This window comes from Leptonychotes weddellii, chromosome 10 (genome assembly GCF_054177405.1).
Source record: "Leptonychotes weddellii isolate Sample4059 chromosome 10, ASM5417740v2, whole genome shotgun sequence".
NCBI classification, from domain to species: domain Eukaryota; kingdom Metazoa; phylum Chordata; class Mammalia; order Carnivora; family Phocidae; genus Leptonychotes; species Leptonychotes weddellii.
In genome coordinates, this window is record NC_138378.1 from 9,734,195 (window position 1) to 9,750,658 (window position 16,464).

A 16,464-nucleotide genomic window follows, 5' to 3' on the forward strand; every position below is an offset into this window, starting at 1 on the left:
GCTCCCCCAGGAGCCTGTTTCCAAAGAGCTGGGAGAGTAAGCCAGGCCGTCTGTTCCAGAAGTGCTCTTCTTGAAGAAGAGGCAATGGGATCAAGGTGACCAACATTCATTTACTGAGCCCTCCATTCGTTCTACAAATATTTATTGAGCATTTCCTATGTGCCAAGTGCACTGTGTGAGACCCTGGGAATGAAGCCCTGAAGAAGGGAGCATAGAGTTTAGTGAGGCAGACAAGGACTTAAAGATACTTAAAGAAAAACAACAGAGATTGCTATTGTCAAGAACTATGGAAGGTCTGAGATTGACCTTCCTTGCAGCTAGTGAGTTAACGTGCTGCAGCTTTATGAATGCTGGCAGAAGACATGAGACCCCTGGGTCAGAGACGAGGGACAGTGTATTATTCACAGCACAGCAGTAACCAGAGTATCAGCATTTTCCTGCTCCCATTCCCCAACTTCCAGGTCCCATATGGCAGTGCAAAGACATGCAATGAGTCACCTTACAGGATAGGATAGGATAGGAACTCTGAGCTTAGGAAACCCAAAGTGCGTGTGTGTGTGTGTGTGTGTGTGTGTGTGTGTGGTAAATACACATAAAATTTACTATTTTAGCTATTTTTAAAAAGATTTATTTATGATAATTGACTTTCTCTGCTTGGCTTATTTCATTTAGCATAATCTCCTCCAGTCCCATCCATGTTGATGTAAAAGTTGGGTATTCATCCTTTCTGATGGTTGAGTAATATTCCATTGTATATACGGTGATTTCACTTATTTGTGGAACATAAGGAATAGCATGGGGAGAAGGAAGGGAAAATGAAGGGGGGAAATCGGAGGGAGAGATGAACCATGAGAGACTATGGACTCCGAGAAATAAACTGAGGGTTATAGAGGGGAGGGGGTTGGGGGGATGGGTTAGCCCAGTGGTGGGTGTTAAGGAGGGCATGTACTGCATGGAGCACTGGGTATTATACGAAAACAATGAATCGTGGATCACCACATCAGAAACTAATGATGTATGGTGACTAACAAAACATAATAAAATAAAATATTTATTTATTTATTTATTTTAGAGAGAGGCAGAGCGGGAAGGAGAGAGAGTCTCAAGTAGACTCTGCACCGAGCATGGAGCCCAATCCCAGGCTCAATCTCAGGACCCTGAGATCATGACCTGAGCTACAACCAAGGGTCAAATGCTTAACCAACTGCACCACCCAGGCATCCCTATCTTAACCATTTCTAAGGGTACAGTTCAGTAGTATTAAATATATTCTCGTTGTTGTAGAACAGATCGCCAGAGCTTTTCCTTCTTGTAAAACTGAAACTTCATACCCATTAAACAACAACTCCTCATTTGCCCTTCCCCCAGCCTCTGGCAACTATCACGCTACTTTCTGTCTCTCTGAATTCAACTACTCTAGAGACCTCATCTAAGTGAAATCATATGGTATCTGTCTTTCTTGTGACCGGCTTGTTTCACTTAGTGTCATGTCCTCAAGGTTCATGCATGTTATAGCCTGTGTCAGAATTCCCTTCTTTTGTCAGTCTGAAAAATATCCGGAAGCCCAAATCTTTTATAATGGACAGTAGACATGCCTACCTTCTGCTCTGGAGAAAAATACTATCTCTGTCTTCCAAGGCTGTTCACTACCCAAACAACCTCTAAACTAATAGTCTGGAAGGAAGGCACTTAGTGCCTCTGCTTGCAAGATATGCAGAAATGCAAGCCATCCATGGAGAATTGTCTCCAAACAAATATCATTCCAAAACAGATTCAGCCCTCCACCTACTCATCGATGCTGGGTATGGACCAGCTACTCAACACAGTGCTTCGGATTACTATGGTCTGGGCCCCCACACAGTTCGCAACCAGTCTTCGGTCACACCTACAGACAGAAGTCTCCAGCACAGGGAGGTGGTCTACCCATCGCTATTGAGGACATGGGATTTTTGGATTTTTCTCACCTACATTCCGCAAGTTCTCACCTAGGAATTTATTAAAAATGAGTGCACATGTCCACCAAAAGAGTCCCACACGGATGTTCGCAGCAGCTTTATTCACAAAGCCCGTAACCGGAAACAACCCGAGTGTCCATCAACAGATGAACAGAAAAACAAAATGTGGTGGGTCTGTACAAGGGAACACGGCTCAGAGTGGAGGAATAGGGGGTGAACTGCCGACATGTGAACATGGACGCCGAGCACCAAACTCGATGCTAAGCAAAGGAAGGCAGACGCAAGAGGGTGCATTCTGTACGGTGCCATTCCCACGACATTCCAGAAGACACAAAGCTAATCTACGGTGAAAGAAATTGGAAGAATGTTTGCCCCTGGGACGGCAGGGCTGGGGAAGGAGGGCTTGCCTGGAAGCGGGGAACTTGAGGGAACTTTCTGAGGTAATGGAGATGGTCTATTCCTTGACAGGTGTGTGTTATTACACAGGTACATGCATTTGTCAAAAGCGGTCAAACCATACACTTAAGATCTGTGCATTTCACTGTATATAAATCATACAATAATTTTTTAAGTAGTTTTGGAAGAGTGTGGGCTTTGGGATCAAGCAGACCAACACCTAGACTTTTCAACCATGTGACCCAATGGATTCCCCTTTGTGTTTAAGCCAATTTGAGAAGACTCCCGGTGAACCCCGGCTTCTCCTGGTCTGGGCACGGCCAGCCCCCTGCACAGGGCATGCCATGGCCCCAGCACTTAGCAAATGGTGTCTGATGCACCAATCCGTGGCCCTGAAGCATGTTTAAGAGTGGATTTTGTTTACACAAATAAGATCTTATCTAAAGCAAATGAAGGTGTTTCTGCAGATGTTTCAATTTTCGTTGCTTACTGAAAACTTGTTTAAGGAGTCCCCGAAATCCACCTAGCTAGGTTTATTCCTGCATCCTACACATGGTTATGAAGCCCTCTCGTGTGCCTGGTGCTTGAGAAAGAACAGTGAGTAAGCTAGCCCGCACGGGACGCCTGGGTGGCTCAGTCGGTTAAGTGTCTGCCTTCGGCTCAGGTCATGATCCCAGGGTCCCGGGATCGAGCCCCACATCAGGCTCCCTGCTCAGCGGCGAGTCTGCTTTCCCTCTCCCCCTGCTCATGTGCTCGTGCGTGTTCTTTCTCTCTCTCTCTCTCTCTCTAATAAATAAGTAAAATCTTAAAAAAAAAAAAGCCGGCCCACAGTCCTGCCCCCATGGAGCTTGTGTTCTGATGAGAGAGATCATAAAAACGCAAGCTCAACCCTGATAGGGGATCATTTCAGGTGCTGATCAGAGCTCTGAGCCGACGAGAGAAGTGGAGGATGTGAGAGAACGTGGTAGAGGGCTGGGTTGGGGGGTGGCGTCGGGGGCAGCCTCTCTGAGGAGGGAACATCTGAGATGCGAGCAGACTGGGAGAAGGAGCAGCCTCTCAGAGAGCTGGGGGAAGAGCATGCCAGGTGGTTGGTGCGTGGGGAGGGGGCCCCTAAGCCCTGGCCTTCTGGGACCCTCGAGAGGCTCGAATAAGGCAGAAGGTCTGCGGCTGGAGCTGCCAGTGGTGCTCGGCCACTCATTTGCTGTGCAAAGCCCACAAGTCTCTCACCCTCTCTGAGCGTCGTTTGATTATCTGAGCCCTGAGAGAAGGTCTAACAACGCCATCTCTGGGAGCCCTTCCAAATCTGACGATCCAGGAGCGTTTGACAGGACACTTGCAGAGCGCAGGCCACACTCTCTTAAGGTTTGGAGTCCCCAAGGGCAGAAGACAGAGGGACAGAATCCCCCAGGGCAGTGCCCTCTGGGGCAGAGGGGATAGAGCTGAGACTCTAAAGCTCTGACAGCTCCACTGCTCCAAAAGGAAGACGCTCTTCTGTCTCCCATCCCTATCTGCAGGAACAAAAACAAGGTGGCAAAAACCCAGAGCGCTCCGTTTAGCAGTCAGCAGCCCTTCGACTGGCTGCAGCCTTGGAGATAAATGGTCCCGTCAGCTGCTGAGGAGGGTGAGCTCAGGATTTCAGATGAAAATGAAATAAGAGGAAACGCAGCCCAGAAGCAATGCAAAGTGACGACAAGGGTACTAAAATCTTCCACTGCAGCAAGATGGATGCTCAACGGGGCGCTGACCTCAGACGCGGGGACACGGGCCATGAGCTCATGCCCAGGGGCTGGCTGGTGGGCCCTGGGCTTCCGGGATCCAGGCACGCTGTCTAAGGGCACCTGGCCCTGGCTGGTGTGGGACCACTGCTTTCTTGCCTCCCCCCTACCCCACCCCCTGCTCCCCTTGCTTCTGAAGCCTCTTCCCCCTGCGTGTCTCCGGATCTAACAGACCCGCAGGCTGGCTAACTTCAACCCCGTGCCAAGGAAAGAATGCCCCAACCTGACAGGAGGGAGACAGGCTACATCCCCAGAAAATGAGGCAACAACCCCAGCGAGAGAAAACAACAGTAACTAACCCATCATCTACCAGCGCCTCCAATCCTACCAAAATCGAGGTTCCTGGGTCATTCTGGGCTATGCTGCAATCACAGCTTCGCGTTTCCTGGCTGTGTGATCCTGAGCAAGTTACCAGCCTGAGTCTCCACTCCCTCGCTCTCAAATGGGGGAAAAAATAGTATTGCCCGCAGAGGGTGAGAAATACATGTAGAAATCTGAGAACGGTAGGCTCTCCGTAAGTTAATTTTAATTTTTTAAATGTATTGTTTTATATTTACACTAAATATATCTCTACGTGTTCAGATAAAGCAAAATAGTACCCGCCAAGTTCAAACACCCATGTGAGTTCACTGATCCTAAGAATCTATGGACTGGATTCACAGTGAGCACCCTCCTGACTTCCCCCTCCCCCCCTCACCCAGCAAATCTTCAGCAAACATGGCCAGACTCCCTCTAAGCCTTGCTAAGCATGTGCCAGGACAGAGCGCTCTGATGAGCCGTGTCTCCTTTTAAAGAAAAAAGCTGAAAGCAGGGGTTAAAATCTCAAATGCCTATGGGGGCCGTGATGGTAAGCTGGATGAGTAAAGGGAGCCCCCTGGGAGACATTAAGGAGTAGTGGGGACTGTGGCAAACCAGAGAACCCAAGGTCCATCTAAAGGAAAAGTTGCTACCAGATCTAGCCAATTTTTGCCAGGGAGGAATATAAGGTTCAGAGTTGGCATATCTTCTACGTTTTCAAGGGATGTCAGAAATCCAGATTTTTATGTGAGATCTCCTGATTTATAAATATTGGCACATAATTCATTATGTTTAAAACATGGAAGTCCTAGGGGCGCCTGGGTGGCTCAGTTGGTTAAGTGACTGCCTTCGGCTCAGGTCATGATCCCAGGGTCCTGAGATCGAGCCCCGCATCAGGCTCCCTGCTTGGCCAGAAGCCTGCTTCTCCCTCTCCCTCTCCCCCTGCTTGTGTTCCCTCTCATGCTCTCTGTCTCTGTCAATTAAATAAATAAAATCTTAAAAAAATAAAACATGGAAGTCCTAGCAAGGTGCATCTGTTTGCATCCTGGGAGCTGGAGGGACAGAGCCCTCCCAGCTGTTACTGACTACTAGACAAGTAACCTCTCCCTGCAAAAATCAGAACACCCTGGGTGCGCTAAAGCAACAAGGAACTCTAGACAAGATCTTCATTAAGCTCCAGGCAGAGCGCCTATTAGTTGATAAAGGCTTTGGACAAGAGTGAGGGAGAGTCCTCTGAGGGCTGGGGCAGTGGAGGAAAGCCAGAGAAGGAGGTGGGCTTTGAGACAGGGTTTGAGGGCCGTCAGGACTAGAAAAAACTAAGGAACAAACCGCATTCCAGAGGAGGGATGGAGGGAGAAAGGGAGTTAGAAGGAACCGGAAGCTCTAGGTCAGAGCTTGCCTATTCAAATGTGGATCCAAAACATAACCCTTCCGCACTCCCTTGAGGAGATTCTATCAGGAAGACAATTATCCGCTGCTCTGGGCTGATGGCATTTGGAGATAGCACCAAGGACGCAGGGGTCATCCCAGGAGAAAGGACAGTGCACAATTCTCTCAGTGTGGCCTTAACTGGGCTAGAAGTCCTCTACCTCATGCAGATTGCTCACAGCACACGGATCTGCTTATGTGCGGCCTCCCTCACTAGAATGTAAGCTCTTCTAGGGCTGGAAATGTGTCTTTTGTATCCCGAGTGCTTGCTCAGTGCTTGGCTTATAGAAGGTTCTTAATGAATGTGTGTCACATGATCCAATGACTGAAACCAAAGAACAAAAAGTAAGACATCAAAGAATAGGGTGTAGGATCACACTTCCAAAACAGAAAATTTCCCCCAGGACAGGGAAAATGAGCAAGGAAATTAATGCTCATTGCTCACAGCAGCCATGAAGATTTGGTCTGTGCACAGAGGAATGCCTCACTTGGGGTACCCACAAAAAGACAGTGGCATCCCATAATGACCAGAGTCAGCGAGGCCTAAAACCGCCACAAAGCCCCCAGGAGATGCACACAATGCACAATCCACCAGAGCTCTACCGCGTGTCCTGGATGGTTCTAGAACTAGAGTCAGGTACAACGCCTTCCCTGGATAGATGGTACAGCTGAGAGGCTCAGGGCGCCACGGAGGGGACTTGTGTCCATTCACACACCTCGTCTAGTAGCACAAGCTGAACCAGAACCCAGCTCTCCTGACTGCCAATCCCGAGCACCCAGACTAGGCGCCAAGCTGGGGAGCACTCACTTGGGGTGCAGAATTGAAGAAAGCACTACAAAAGCTCAGCAATCAAGATAAAAAACATCTTGATACAATATATTTTTTTTAAATCAAAATTTAGTGCAAAACAAATCCATGATGAACAAAATACCAACTTTAAAAATCAAGACTTGAATACAGCTGCGCCCTTGCACTCCTCAACCTCACCCTCCGCGCCCTGATCCGGGCCCACGGTCCCAAGGGGACAACTGAGACTGGGAGGAACTGGTTACATGGAAAGCTGGGGACAGATCACTCCAGGCACAAGTACAGAGCTTGCTTGGGGTGTCCGAGGCACACAAAGGCAGAGTGCCTGGGGCAGAGTGACGGGAGGTGGCAGAGGTGGCAGAGGTGGCCGGGAAGGCCCTCCATCCCGCCCCGCCCCCACTCCCAGAGCAGCACTCTTCCCACTGCGTGCACACCCCTCAGACACCCAGGCACATCCCCTGCCAGGAGAGCCAAGGGGGAAAATCCCACCCATCACCCCCTCTCCAGATTCCTCTCCTAACTGTTGCCAGTTGTCTTGCAAATTGAAGCCCTCCCATCTCAAGGCGGGGGATGGATTAAAAAAAAGTTTGGACAGCTCTGGATAACCCTTCCTGCCATGGAAAAACAACCTGGAGCTTTATGACTTCCTGACAGTTGGTTATGAATGGGAAGGAAACCATATGCTTAAACCACTAACAGTAACTCCCTTTTAAGGTATTTCTCGGGGCCAGCGAGACCACATCCTCCTTCTGCCCCCATACGAATAGCAGCTTTCTGCCCTTGACGGGCTTGGGCTTTCAGGTCAGATGGACCTGGATTCCGATCCAGCTCTGCCATTGACTGTGGGCCCCAGACAACCCACCAGCTCGTGCTTCCAGGGGCCCGGTGGTCACGCTAATGACCCGAGGTGGGCTGAGGGGCGGAGGGGTGGGGGCGAAGGGGTGTCCCCAGCTCAGCAGCAGCATACCACTCACTTGAGAGATGTCAGCCAGATCTCTCAGTGTTTCAAAAGAAAAAAACGTCATGTGAAATCTCCCAATTTTTAAAGGCTGGCAACTAATTCATGATTTTTTAAAAAATTAATCCAGCGGAGCCAAAGAAAACAGGTCTCTGAGCCAGAGCCAGCATCCATTTTGCACCCTTGACGCCTACAAACCCCCCCGGGAACCTGCCTGGCACCTAGTAGGTGCTCAGCAAGCATCGATGGTTCATTTCTTTCCAGAAAACCTTCACTGGCATCATCAACATGCATTTCCACACAACAGCTTGGGAAGGAATGCTTCAGGAGAGAAATGAAGATATGAAGAGAAGAGCTGAAAATCTGGAAGGCTCTAAAGGGAGGGAGAAACTGCAAAGAGAGAATTCCTTAAAAGGATTTAAAAGAATTTTATTGGACATAATTTAGCACAAGTCAGGGATAAGATCAGGCAGTAATTTAACTCCTGGGCACAGCAAGTGAGTCTGTGTGTGTGGGTGGAGTGGGGGGGGGGTGTGGGAGGAAAGGACTGTCCCTACCGATGATCTCCACCCAGTGTTTCGGGGTCTTCTGTCCATAGGTCACCCCAACATTTGACTCAGGCACATAGTGTTCTGATAGGCACAACCACCGGGGACAGTACCCCTCTCCCAGAGGTGCTCATAAGGTCCAGCTGACCCTACACCCCAGTGGATCTCATAGATCATGGAGGCTTTGAAGTCAGATGCAGCTGGGATGAGCTTCAAGACTTCAACATCATTGGTTCTCAAAGTCCCAGACCAGGAGCATCAGAATGACCAGAGAACTTACTAGAAGGGTCCCACTCCAAACTGAGTCACAAATCCGAGGGTGGGGGGGGTGTCCACTTCCATTCTGTATCTTCATTCTGTGCTCCTCAGCAAGTCCCATGTCTCAATGGGATGATCAAATCTACCCCCAAAGGACTGTCCTGAGTGTTCCTCCACCAGTTATTTCAGAAACCTGGTCTGTCTGTGCCTGGCAGTGTGGAAGATGCTGGACGGATAGCACAAAAATGGAGCTTGATGTCTAGTGGAGAGACGAAAAATAAGCAAGGTGGGGAAAAAAAGATACAAATGCCCATTTTCAGACCGGATAGGAAGGCAGGGACCTGATCCACCAGATAGGGCCTTGTTTCTCAAAGTGTGCTCCGGGGACCACCCGACCACCAAAGCACACACAGCTAGGAAGCCCTCTCCCACACATCCTCCCCAGCACCTCTCTCCGATGTCCCTGCCGTCCCTCAAACATGCCTCCCTCTCCTTCCTGCTGCAGGGTCATTGCCTTTGCTGTTCCATCCACCTGGAAAGCTCTCTTACCAGATCTTCCTTGTTCACGGCTGTGTAAATGTTCCCTCCTCAAAGGTCTACCGAAAATGGTCTCTGCCCTCACTCTGTACCCCCCACCCTGCTCCGGCTTCTTCCTTGCCCCCCTCACACACTGCAGTCATGCTTGTCAGCGGTTTTCCTGGTTCCGCCTCTCCCCAAGCAGAAGGTGAGTTCTTGGGGACAAGCCCTTGTCTGTTGTGGTCACCTCCGCGGCACCAGGAAGCCACCGTTTGCCGAATGGACACCCAAACCCTGCTTCTCTTCATCAAGTCCCAGGAAGCGTGGGCATTCACCTGCCGAGCCTGCTCCCGACCCTTCAGGAGAAGGTCTCAGGCCCCGCCCACAGTGGGGTTTCTTCCAGGCCTTTCGGGGTTCTCTGATGGCGGGAAAGGCAGTAGAGACTGGAAGGAGAAGAGGAAAGGAGGGTGCGAGGCAAGCGACCCTAAGAGGCCGGCTCTGCGGGGGCCTCCGGGAAAGCCGTCCAACCCAACCCCCAGCAAAAGCGCAACTCCTACCAATTTCGAAGCGAGGCGTCGCTCCCCACCCGCTGCCTGTGCACCACCGGGTGCTGGACCCCGGGCCCCCAGGCCCCCCAGCCCCCCGGGCCCGGGTGTGAGTGCCCGGCATCGGCCGGGCCACGCGGCCCCGGAGGGAAAGGCGCCTGGCGCGGCAGGTGCCGTCGCTGAGAAGTTGGCGCTGCCAGGCGCGTGCAGTCCCCGGCCGGCAGTGGCCCCAGGGGCCCGAGGGCCCGGTGCACTCGGACCTCGCGGGAACAGCACACGACAGGCGGCGTGCGGCCCCCAGAAGGTTGAAGGGCGTGCGGCCCCCGGGGCCGCGGAGCGTAGGGACTTCACGTGGCGCGGGTAGACCCGCGGGCCCGTGGCGCTAGGGGTGGAGCGGTGGGGGAACGCACGTGACGGGGCGCGCGACCCCGGGGCGGGCGGGGGCGGTGAGGGCGCGCGGACGGCCCCGGGGCAGCGAGCGCGGCGGGGCGCCGGGGCGGGCGGCGGGCGGAGGGGCGGCCCGCGCGAGGGGCGTGCAGTCCCGGCCGGACCCGGGCGGCGGGGCGAAGCCGGCGCCGCGCTCTCCGCCGCGCGCCCACTCTCCCCGCCCCGCGCGCAGTCCCCTCCCTCCGTCCCGCCTCCCGCCTCCCGCCCCGCTCCCTCCCTGGGCGGCTGCGGCGCGGCGCTCCCGGCGCACTCGGAGCCCGGCGGGGACCGGGAGGCGGAGGCGGGACGGCCCTGGGTCCGAGTGCGGGAGCTGAGCCGGGCCCCGGGGCCGAAGTTTGCCCGCGGCTCCGGGAGGCGGCCCGGGCGGCTCCCAGCCCCTGCTCGCGCGCTCGCCCGGGACCCGCCGGCCGCCCCGGGGGACGGCAGCCGCGGCCGGGCCAACTCCGCCGCGGGGACGCCGTGACGGGAACTTGAGGTGGGAACTTTGCGCGCGGCGGCCTCGCCGGGCGCCGCCGAGCTGCCCCCCGCGCCTGCACGCTCGGGCTCCGGGCTCGGGATCTGGGGGCTGCACGTGGCCGTGACCGCGGGCTCCCCTGCAGGGGCCACCGAAAGCCGCGGCGCGGGGAGGCGGGGGCGACCGGGGACCCGGGAGCGGCTGCGGGCGGCGGCGTGGGGCGCGCTCGCCACCGTCACGGTGCGGGTCCGGCTTCAGTTCTTCCCGAGCCGTCCCCGGGGTGCGAAGTGCTGGACGTGCTCCGCCGAGGTGACGGGCCGGGGGGCGCAGCCTGGCTGCGGCGGAGGTTTGTGGATCCCGGGGCGGGGGGTGGAGGGAGTGTTGGGGGGAGGTGGAAGAGGGGGCGCCGGTCTCTGGCTTATTCACTCCATCCTTGGGCACAGGGTGGAGCATCTCCACCAGCGGGCTTTATTTAGTCATTCATTTACTCAACTAGCTTTTATTGAGCGCCCACTGTGCGCTCGGCGCTGGGGATCCCAAGACAGCTGTGTTCACTGGAGGCTCTAGCATCTCGTAGGAAAAGTGGGTGGTCGCCTCCTCAGTCTCAGGGGCTCCATACCCGGGAGGGGCTCAGCCTGGATGGCCTGGAGTCTTTGGGTAAGGAAGGAAAAGAGAGCTAAGTTCTTTCATTCATGAATTGGACAAAGATGGGTTGAGCACCTACTGTGTGCTGCTCACCGTGCCAAGTGCCCAACATATTATTTCATTCATTTAACGAACAGTTACTGAGGCGCTGAGCTGAAGGAGAGGGATGGGATGGGGTGGAAGCATCTTGCAGCTTAGAGAGAAGTAGGGTTTAAGCCCCAGCCCTTGCTTTGAGGGGGCCCCCGGCCTGTGGGGTGGCTGACTGCAGCAACCCCCAGGTGTAGAGGCAGAAGCAGAATGGCCTTTTCTTGGTTCATGTAATGCAGTCATTCTCAAAGAGAGCGGGAACGCTGGAATAGGTTCTTGGATAGGAAGAAAATGTCTTCAAAAAGCTCCTTAGGGGAGGCTGACCATGGAGAAGGGGTGTTGAGAAATACTTCTCTAAACTTACTGATGAATGCAGGCTCCCACCAATAATGGTTTATTAAAGTTGTCTGTTCAGCAGGCATTTTCTGAAGCACTTAAAGGGTGCCAGGCACCAAAGTCCCCCAGAGGATGAGACAGACACGGAGACCCCTCCTTCGCTCATACCTTGAAATAAGGGCAGGGGGAGGCGCCATGAGGGAGCAGGAACTGCTCTGATTCATTGGGCGGGGGGGGGGTGGAGGGGCTCCTGTTTCGATAAGTCTGAGCAGAGGTTTATTCACTAGGGTGTGTCTGATACCCCCACACATGACTACAGTCAGAGTCACTGTGGGGAGCAAGTCTCCGGGGGAAGTTTGGCCAATGCTGGGGCCAGGGGACACTGTGGGTCATGTGGCCGGGGCCCGCTCTCTTTCTTGAGTGGATTTCTTGGGTTCTCCGGACCTGAGCTTGGCCCCGGTGTCCTCTGTCCCGGACCTCTGCAGAGGCCCCTGCTGAGTGGGGGAGTGAGGGAAGGTGTGTCTGAAAGACAGGCTAGGATGGCCCCTGGGGATGGCCCTTATGGGTCATTCCCTAACGCACCCCATTCCAGTGGAAAGATGTCTGTCGCGGGACACACTCCAAACCCGTGGGGAGCTGTGAGTGGGCTGGACACAAGGCAGCCTTGATCCCTGTCCCAAAGTTTGAGAACGCAGGCTGGGGGCACCCTGCAGCCTGGTCAGGACAGATGTGGGAGCCAGGCTCCAGTCCCGCAGCCGCTTTGAATTCTCTGCGTCGGACACACAGCTGGGCCCCTGGCAAGAGGTTCGACTGATGCCCCCAGGGAACGTGAGAGCAGAGAAATGTGTCCTGGATGCAGGGCTAAGACACTCAAGCCAGAACGAAGGAATTAATAATCCCCTGCACCCCTCAAAAGTGTCTTGACTGGGCTGTCCTTTCTCCACCTCCCCTTTCTGAATACATGACGAAGCGTCAGCATTTCCAGTCGCCAAAGACATAGGGGTCTGGGAATCCACTCTTGGTTGATTTATTAAACCCAGAAATGGAGTCCCTGGGTGGAAAATGGTGGCTGGAAAAGCCGCTCTACATAGAATGAATAAAAAGGGAGAGGCAGGGAAGGCTAGCCTGCAAGCACTCAATCACTATGGGCCATTTTGATGATATAGCAGACAGTCCATGGTTAACAAAATCAGAACACAAAGTAACGTGCCACAGACAGGATCTGCATCTTGCCTCGGATTTGTCCCTGCTCTGTGGTGACTTCGCCTCACACCTGCGTCTCCCCAGGCAGGCATGTACATCCAGGCTCCCCCTCGTTCCTCACTGGGCTGCCAAGGCTTGCCGCAGACACTGCAGCCTTAACACTTACTAAGGAAAAAGAACGGAGGGACTGCGTATGCAGGTGTCCCCTTCCGGCTGCCCAAGGTCCCCGCTGCTCCCCCAGCCAGTTCCTCCGCTAATGCCTGCGGTCCCAGGTTTCCCGCTGCAAGGAGGCAAATAGAAAAGGACCCTTGGCTCCCACCCCAAAACACCGCCTGGTAGAAGGCAAATGTGCATTTGCTGTTATTTTGCCAGAAGCAAACTAAGGAGGCTCCGGAGGCCACTTGGTCTTTTTTATGGGGGGAGGGGGGAGACCCCGGCACATTTTCTTTTGGGGGGCAGGTGGCAATGGAGGGAAAAGCCCGGCTCCCAGCAAATACGTCACTATCACCAGTGTCTTGGGCCCCAGCTCTCAAGAAGCAGGGCTGAGATCCATCCGGCATGGTTGCATGGCGATGAGGATGGACAGCAGGGAGCTAGGAAAGACAGATTCTCCATGCGGGTGACGCTGGGACCTGGGCCAGCCTACTGGCTGGATCCATTTTGATCACAACGTTTTAATTGGGAATTAATGCAGCATGACCTGCCTCTGAGTCGGCCCAGCCAAGAGCCCTACCCCTGACAGATGAAGCCACAGTGGCAGGGGAAGGGCAGCGTGGGGAGATCTCAGAGTGAGGGAACGGCACAGGCTGAGAATCGTGGCGGGAGAGGAAGAAACCAAAGCCCGAGTTGCTCAGGAGAAAAATGCTTTTCTTTTAGGAAGTTGCCTCTGAGCTTGTGTTCGTTCCCTCCTGCCACGATATTAGCTCCAACGTAGTGGCTTAATGCAACGCCAATTTAGCATCTTACAGAATGGGGGATCAGAAGTCAAAAATGGGTCTCCCTGGCCTAAAATCAAGGGGTCGGCGGGACTGTGTTCCTCCTGGGGGAGAATCCATTTCCATGCCCTTTCCAGCTTCTAGAACCTGCCCGCACCCTTGGCTCCTGGCCCCACATCACTCCAACCTCTGCTTCCACCATCACATCTGCTTCTCCGACCCTGACCCTCCTGCGTCCCTCTTTAAGGATGCTTGTGATTATATGCGGGGGGGCCCCCCTGGATCATCTCCCCACCTCAAGATCGTTGATTTCATTCATCACACCAGCAAAATCTCTTTTGCCATGTGAGGTCACACATTCTCAGGGTCTGAGGATTAGGACATAGACCTCTTTGGGGGCCCATTATTCTGCCTACCACAGGGGTGTGCCTCATCAGTTTATGTTACAGATGGGGAAATTGAGGCCCAGCTGAGTGAGTGACTTGACATCAGTGCGGGGTGAGAGGAGAGCCAGCACTGAAGCCCCCCTTCTGGAAAGTGTTTTCTGCCTCACAGTCCTCCTCTAAGAAAGGAAATGCGAGGGGAGGCGCCAAGCTTGCTACCCAGAAGCCATTCCAGCAAACACAGGGCCCTAACATGTGAAGACACAGCTCCAAGCACTTACAAGCAGGTGTGATGATGACCCCAGTTGATAGCTGAGAACACTCAGGCACAGAGAGGTGAAGTCATTTTTGTAAGGGTGCACAGCCAGGAGGTGGGGAAGCAGGCAGGCAGCTGGGCCCAGAGGCCACCCCCTCACCTCTGACCGGTGTTTACAGCACAGGAGGGCTCTTCTGCCCGGAGGCCAAAATGGCAACTCAGAATTTGACAACACCAGGGCTTTTGTTGATTTCTTACTCTGCTCGTGTGCAAATACACACTAGGAATAAACGTGTTTCCCCCAGCCATGGGCAACTGCCTGCTTCTCCCCATCACGAAAGACTTTCCAAAAGCTTGTCCCTAGACATAGAGAGGAGAGATCCAGTCCCTAGCTTGCTGCCGGTGGTGGAGACCTCCCCCTTCCCCTGGGAACCAGTAATCCAGGGAGACGGCAAAATGCAGAGGTCAGAGAGTCCTACGGGTGTAGATTGATTCTGGCTTTATCGCCTATATCACCAGAGTCCTGAGTTTTTATTTATCAAAGCCTCGATTTCTTCGTCTATAAAATGGGGGTGTTAGTGGTGATGCCTGGCACGGCTCCGTGGATTAAGCCTTTTAGCACAGCACACAGCACTTAGTACGCAGTTAAGGGTGGCTGGGATGGTTGTCGTTATAGCACCCAGAGAGTGTTCAGCACTGTCTCCGCATCCCCCCTCCCCCTCTCAGAAGAGGGACAGAGAGCTCCGTCCCAAGGGAGGGGCACAGGACTGGAAGAACAGAGTCAGGCGAGACCCGGGGCTTGTTAAGGATCAGTGCACACCGGTTTATGGAACCCGTTCATGACCTTGACGGGATGTGGCCCTGGCCGTGAGCTATTGGGCAGCACTGCTAATCCCTGCAGCAACCCCCCACTCACCGGATCCTCCCAAGAGCTCTGTGAGGTGGGCACGCTTCTCCCACTTTACAGGGAGGAAAGAGGCTCGGAGAGGGCCGGCGAGTCGGCGGGTGCCGATGGCTGTCTTAGGCCAAAGGGTCATTAGCAGGAGCAGCTGTGGTGGCCAGGCCAGCCTGATCTGGACCTTTGTCCCATCCCGCTCTCCCCTCCTACCCCCACTCCCAGGTCTAGCACCTCCATTCGCAGCAGATGCTGACCACACAGCGGCCTCTGCCACTCAGAACTCCTTATGGTTTGATGACCGTTTATCTTTGGAAATGATACTCAACCCTCCGTCATAGCTTGTGCACATCATCTTTTTCCCAAGGAGAAGGAAAAGAAGTTGCATGGGGAGTTTCAGCAGATCTCTGGGCTCCCAAAGGGGAATTGGATCAAGGCGGCCCCAGTGCAGAAGATTTTTCTCTCAGAACGGAAGGGTTTCTCCTTCTCCAGTGAAGTTCCCCAAGATTGGGACCCACAGAGCTTTCCAGAACCCCCAAAGGGGTGGAGAAGTTGGTCAGAGGGCTCCCCACCAAAATCCAGAGCAGCTCTTGCAGCCCCCGGCCCCTGAGGGGGTGTGGGCTCTAGGTATTCAAGGCACCCTCTCTGTCTCTCTTGAACTTGAGCATACATGAGCATCTGTAAGGGAGCCTGTCAAAAATGCCAATTCCTGGGCCCCCCCTCAGGGATTCTGACTGGGAAGGTCTAGGGATGGTCCTATGAATCGTCATCTCCACTGAGCACTGGGGGCAATTCAGAGCCTCGTGGCTTGGCTGGTTTCGTGCTCTTCATTTCTCTTTACCTGGATTAAATCCCAGAGTTGTATTAACTACACTCTTCACTTCATGCCACCCATTCATCACCGGCCTGTGCCAGGCTGTCTTATTCATTGTTCCCTCGTTCCACACACCACCCTCCCTTGCTTATCCCCTGCCCCTGTCCTGCCAGGCACCCTCCCCGTGGTTGATATAGATCCTTCCAAGTGCTTGAGTCTTTGTCAAATTTGTAATGTGTGTGTGTGTGTGTGTTCATTTACATAAATAGCACAGTGCTATAAACTTCTGTTTCTTTTCCACTCGGCATCATGCTTTTAAGATCTAAATGTGTTGCTAAACCTACATCTAGTTCAATGCTTCTAATTCCTGTGCAATGTACAGGAGTCCACCATCTGTGTCTACCACGACTCACTTGCCCATCTCACCCCACCCCCCACCCCCCACCCCCTGGGCCCAGAATGGATGCCAGGGGACCACGGGGAACACGGGACAGGCATTCTTGTCCTTTAGTCCTCTCTTGGATC

General features: G+C 53.8%; 1 protein-coding gene and 1 long non-coding RNA gene across 2 annotated transcripts in view; one reads left to right on the forward strand and one right to left on the reverse strand.

The window, feature by feature from the left end:
• Window positions 1-8,054: 8,054 nt before the first annotated feature.
• On the reverse strand, window positions 8,055-9,615 carry LOC115944601 (uncharacterized). Its single transcript, XR_004079125.2, has 3 exons — window positions 9,497-9,615; window positions 9,275-9,382; window positions 8,055-8,682 (listed from the first exon to the last, which is right to left on the reverse strand). It is a non-coding gene; the product is annotated as an uncharacterized LOC115944601 (long non-coding RNA).
• A 709-nt stretch (window positions 9,616-10,324) lies between these two features.
• KCNG1 (potassium voltage-gated channel modifier subfamily G member 1) overlaps window positions 10,325-16,464 on the forward strand; it is a 17,538-nt gene continuing 11,398 nt past the window's right edge. The window contains exon 1 of the mRNA XM_081832583.1: window positions 10,325-10,406. The gene's annotated coding sequence lies outside the window, so the exon portion shown is untranslated. The remainder of the gene's footprint in view (window positions 10,407-16,464) is intronic.